Source organism: Hyalella azteca, unplaced genomic scaffold, assembly GCF_000764305.2.
Source record: "Hyalella azteca isolate HAZT.00-mixed unplaced genomic scaffold, Hazt_2.0.2 contig15535, whole genome shotgun sequence".
Classification (NCBI taxonomy): domain Eukaryota; kingdom Metazoa; phylum Arthropoda; class Malacostraca; order Amphipoda; family Hyalellidae; genus Hyalella; species Hyalella azteca.
The window spans coordinates 213,536-219,744 of NW_025945385.1; positions in this window are offsets into that span (position 1 = coordinate 213,536).

Consider the following 6,209-nt stretch of genomic DNA (forward strand, 5'->3'; position numbering starts at 1 on the left):
TCGTGACTCGTGACTGTCCCATACACTCGTCTCTGTCCCATACCCGTCAGGCAAACGCATCTACTCGAACGCCGTTTACCAGTACGTCTATCATGGTTAACCTCGTCCATCCAGACGCGCCGGTGACATAAACGCGCCGAGTCTGTGCAGACGAGGCCCTCATTCCCACTGAGCAACTGACGTTGGAAAAAAGGTCGTTCCAACGAAATGAACTCTTAATCGACGTTGTTTCAACGTCATTCGCCCGAAGGAAATAGTCTGCACATTCGGCTTGATGAGCAGCCGTGGCTGCGCTGGCGTGCCCTTCCGTGAGTGCAGAGCTTTGCATCCCCTCAGGGCATCGCCGCGCCGTGGGGAAGGAGGCAAGAAGGGGAGGGAAATGAAGGGGAAACACATTAACTTGCCGTACAAAAACGCACAAGACGGGCAAAGGTGAGACCAAATCACGGAAGTGGCCAAAACAAGTCCGGGTCTTGCGGTGGCACGTCGCTGGATCACACGGAGCCCGTTGCTATATTAACGGCACGGCGTACGTTTTATGACAAGGCTCGGGCACTGCCCTCGGTATGTTTGTTATTATCGAACGGAAAATTTTAATGGCAAAGTTTCGCAATATTAACGTTTGGGAATTTGTCTCATTACAGAACGCGGAGAAAAAAATTTGAAATTAGAAATATGGTTTGGAGAACCATTATTCGTTGAACCTGAATAGTTAATTCGTTTAGAAAATCATATAAAATATAGTACTTTAGTTCAACCAATTATTTGTAGGTATGAATGTAAACGTGGAAAACAACGCAAAGACGCCTACAAAGGCGACATAGCTGGGCTATCGCGGGCCAATCGCGAGTCCACCGAAATTATCGCCAAAAATCCAACAATCTCGTGTGCTAGTGCTCCGATCACCGTAAAAATTGCCGAAATTATCAATAGTAATTTGACGATTACATATTCTATTACTACGGCAATCACAGTAAGAATCGCCCCAATTATCGCTCATAGCCCGCAGCAGTCGTGGAGGTCAATCACGTTACGATGGACGACGCGAGCAACGGCGACGTGCTGGCCGCTGAAGTGGTCACCGGCCACCACCAGCGGCCGCGGTCGGCGGATGACGCGACCCCGGGTGAGTGAAGCGGGGGTATGTGGGGGTGGGGGGTGGGTTCGGGGTGTGACCCCCAGCACCACGTGAGAAACTGCCTATTGTGTCCTCAAGTAGCTGAGCCTCGCTGGTGAGGCTCACGATATGGAGGACGACACTATCTAGGAGGACACTTTACTAGGCAGACACTACTAACACTAGGTATAGGCGGACACTATAATAGGAGAACATATTGGGGGACATTATATAGGGAGACACTATCTAGGAGGACAATATCTAGGAAGACATTATCCAGGCAGACACTATCTAGGAAGGCACTATGCAGGTAGACACCGTCCAGGCTGATACTATTTAAAAAGACACAATCAAGGGAGACAATATCTAGGGAGACATTTTTAGGCAGAATATTTTGTTCACGGAGCGGGTGGACGCTCGTGCAAAGCTTTCAAATTACAGAAAATATGTACCACGTTCAGAGCAGAACCCTACTAAAAAAATATCATTTCTGTGCTTTCCTTCCACGAAATACATTGTCTCATTTCTGTATATAACATTTACAGGATAATACATATTGCAGGATATAAGTACGTGTGTCGGGCTTGTAGCGTACATTCCTTTCTATAGAAGATATTTTCAAGGATAAATGATACAATTGGTTATTATTTTCCGTATACAATTATTTCCGTATGTATTATAGTTGGGATCCACATGAATTACTTCATTGAGAGAAGTGACGTAAAATAAGCACATAAACAGACATAAAAAGCAGAACAAATTACAGGAAATAAATGTGGATGACAAAGGATGATTTTGCGTTTTGAAATGAAATTGAACAAGCAGTGAGGCATGTAATGCCAAGTAATAATGTGCCATAAAATTACACTTACATACGACTCGACACACCAGACTACACAAAACGTACGATGGATGACGAATTTTATAGCGCTTACAAACCCCACGTTACTTTAGCATTTTTCACGCATCAAGTTTAAATTACACTCGCAGACTGAGCGCAAGAAACCCTTCCAAGAAACGCAGCTTGATAACAGGCGGGTGTTAGATGGCCATCGTTGTACCGCCTTTGATTCACTTATGATATTTAATTGGGAGCTGTGGGAATAGAACTGCGACATCTCATGCAAACCTCAATCCTTCAATACGCACGGCGATAATTAAATGTCCAGGTAATAATAATCAAATGTCCGCGGAATGTATAATTAAATGGCCAACTTTTGTGGAACTGAGGAAGCGTCTGCGGTTGCTGATAAGCACGGAGCTCTGTGATTGCCTGTCGCAAGTACATAGTCTGTAGACGAGGCATTGGTAACAAGAAATAAACTATCAATCGTACACGCATATAAAAATATAAGAATATCAAGAGTAGCGTACTGATTTAATCATAGATTAGAAATAAAATTTCACGTCTGTTTACATTGCCCTAGAAATAATGAAAACTGTGTATGCTATGAACGAGAAATAAACTACCACTCTTACACGCATATAAAAATATAAGAATATAAGAATGTCAAGAGTAACGCACTGATTTAATCATAGTTAACGTGGTATGGGCAACAAGAAATAAACTACCATTCTTACACGCATATAAAAATGTAAAAGTATCAAGAGTAGCGTACTGATTTAATCATAGCTAACTTGGCATTGTTAACAAGAAATAAACTACCGCTCTTACACGCATATAAAAATTATATGAATGTCAAGAGTAACGCAATGATTTCATTATAGTTATAAATAAATTTTCATGTCGGTTAATATTGCCCTAGAAACAATTAAAATTGTGCATGCCACGAGAGAAATTTCTCGGAAATGGGAAATTTCTAAAAATTACGGGTTGAAGGATTGCGCTCTCTACTTTTCAATATTTTCTACATTTTAAATAGAAAAAGAATTGTGAAAATAATACCATGTAAATATGATATATGGTTAATATACGGTATACACGGTGAATACGATCAATAATTTTATATACAGTGGGGGGAAATAAATATTCGTACACTTGAAAAATCGTATTTTAATGTACGGTAAGTACACAAACTTAACAGGAAAAGTGATTTAAATTATGTATAGAGACGCATAGTATTCAAAAATACTATCAAAAGAAATTAAATCTCAATGCAACAAAAAACAATGCAACATGTTCACTTTTGAGGGTGAAAAAAGTATTCGTACAAAATAATAAATCCGCATTATTTTAATTTAATACTTGGTTGAATACCCTTTGTTCAGCTCAACAGATACCAGTCTATTTCTATACGTCTCGACCAATGATTTGCAGATGCTGACTGGTATTTTATACCATTCTTCTTGGCACACCACCTTAAGATTCTCAATGTTTGTTGGGGACCTTTTCTTAATTTGAATCTTCAAATACCGCCACAAATTTTCAATCGGATTTAAGTCCGGCGACTGGCTTGGCCATTCCATAACGTGTACATTTCTATCAGCGAACCATTTCTTTGTGGATCTTGCAGTATGCTTAGGATCGTTATCCTGCTGGAAAATCCAATCACCAGGTAGCTCTAGTTTCTCAACAGAAGTCGTCAAATTATTTTCCAGGATGCTCTGGTAGTTTGCAGCATTCATCCTACCATCTATAAGTGATATGTTACCAACACCTTTTGCGGAGAAACAGCCCCAGATCATGATGTTGCCACCACCAAACTTTACAGTAGGCACAGTGTTCTTTGGAAGGTAGGCTTCACCGTCTTTCCTCCACACATGGTGACGATAATTTCGACCGAAAAGCTCAATTTTTGTTTCGTCCGTCCAAAGAACCTTTTCCCAAAAAGCATAGTCTTTGTCCTTATGCTCCTTGACGAATTTCAGCCTGGCATCTCGATGTCGTTTCATTAGGAGTGGGGTCTTTCTTGGGGTGCGTGATTTTAATTCGTTTCTGTGAAGTTCATTGCTTATCGTTCGTTTGGTTACTTGAATTCCTGAGGCACTCAGGTGACTTTGCAACTCTCCTCGAGTAATCTGTGGATTTTCTTGGATTTTTCGTCCCAATAATCTAGCAGATCGTGCAGAAATCTTCCTAGGAGCACCTGATCGTCTTTGGTTTTCAACGCTGTCACGGGTCTTGAAGCGTCCAATGAACGAAGCAACTGTACTAAAAGGAACATTCAAGTGGCTAGCAATCTTCCTATAACTTTCTCCTTCCTTCCAACGCGATAGAATTAGTTGTTTTTGGGAACTTGTTAGTTCTTTACCTTTAGCCATTTTTGAGACCTTCTTGTACTACGGGCAGTTGCAGAATGATCTGGTAGTTGCAAAATACGTTAACTATGGTTACTGATTACATTACTGGAACGTGCTACATGTTTCTAGTACATTCTGGAATGTTCTGGTGTGAAATATTAGTCAAAAGTTGTTTTGTACGAATACTTTTTTGACCCGAAGAAGTTAACATGTTGCATTAATTTTTGTTGCATTGAGATTTAATTTCTATTGATGCTATTTTTGAATACAATGCGCCTCTATACATAATATAAATCACTTCTCCTGTTCAGTTTGTGTACTTACATACATTAAAATACGATTTTTCAAGTGTACGAATATTTATTTCCCCCCACTGTATATTATATCGTGTGAATATGACATATTAATAATTGTGAATATACCGAATATGAATAACTGTGTGTTCCAGGCTAAAGTAATTAAAGCCTGTCATGCTATCTGTAGTGAAGTGCTGTTGCAAGGCCGCCTTGTGAACAAAAAATGCTACGTAATTGGCATGGCCTTGATGCAAGCCCAGTAATACGGCAATTACATTAAGATCAACAGAAATTGTTTAAGTATTAAACTTGGCATAGTTAAGAGGGCAGACAGCGTCGTCCTGTTGCATGCATTACTTTCATATGAAGTGCTTAATACATCGGAGCAAATAGAAACAAATTTGCACTATTAAATAGTTCAGCTTTTAGTTATACCTATTTCGAAGAATCGAGGAAAAGTTGTCCTTCATCCATTTTGTGTTTAATTTTTACAGTTTCCATGAGAACTTCTGTGTGACTACTAAATACTAAATTATTTTTAAGCGTATAAGTGTGAAAATTTTTTTTTACACAAATAAATTCTACACTCTACTACACACCCAGCATGTTCTAGAAAAGTGATAACCTAATTTTTCCCAACTAGTAGAATTTCGAAGGTTATTTCGAAAATATTTTCGGGAATGCTCAAGTGATACGCTATCAATAAATGATATGACACTGGCCATGCCATGGATAACAAACGCTATAGAGCTTATCTGGGAATTTCATGGTCCTTTGCGTGATCATCATGATTGATTTAGAAATAAATTACACTATTCGTGTTTCATTTTAAATTTCGACTAGTGTTAGCGACTTGAAAAAAAAATATCCTAAATGTTTCGATGATCTCTGCAACACTTTGATTGTCAGCTGCCTCACCCGCATCTCTGAACCGAGATCGTTGCATACGGTAAACAAAGAGACCCGACGCTACGTCTCGTCTCTGTCCCATACACTCGTGTCTGTCCCATACACTCGTGTCTGTCCCATACACTCGTGTCTGTCCCATACACTCGTGTCTGTCCCATACAGTCGTGTCTGTCCCATACACTCGCGTCTGTCCCATACACTCGTGTATGTCCCATACAGTCGTGTCTGTCCCACACAATCGCGTCTGTCCCATACAGTCGCGTCTGTCCCATACAGTCGCGTCTGTCCCATACACTCGTGTCTGTCCCATACAGTCGTGTCTGTCCCATACACTCGCGTCTGTCCCATACACTCGTGTATGTCCCATACAGTCGTGTCTGTCCCACACAATCGCGTCTGTCCCATACAGTCGCGTCTGTCCCATACAGTCGCGTCTGTCCCATACAGTCGCGTCTGTCCCATACAGTCGCGTCTGTCCCATACACAATATTAATTGTTCAAATCGAAAAAAATGACCTCAAGACTCACATCGCCTAGCCACAATCAATTATAAGCACGCGCATCCATTAGACTCACTGAAAGCAAATAAAATACTCATGTTCAGAAAATAATCATGCAAGAGACCAACATGTTCAGCGCGGAAGCATCGCAATTTCTGCCCCTTGGTCCGCCCCAAGCTTACTTGT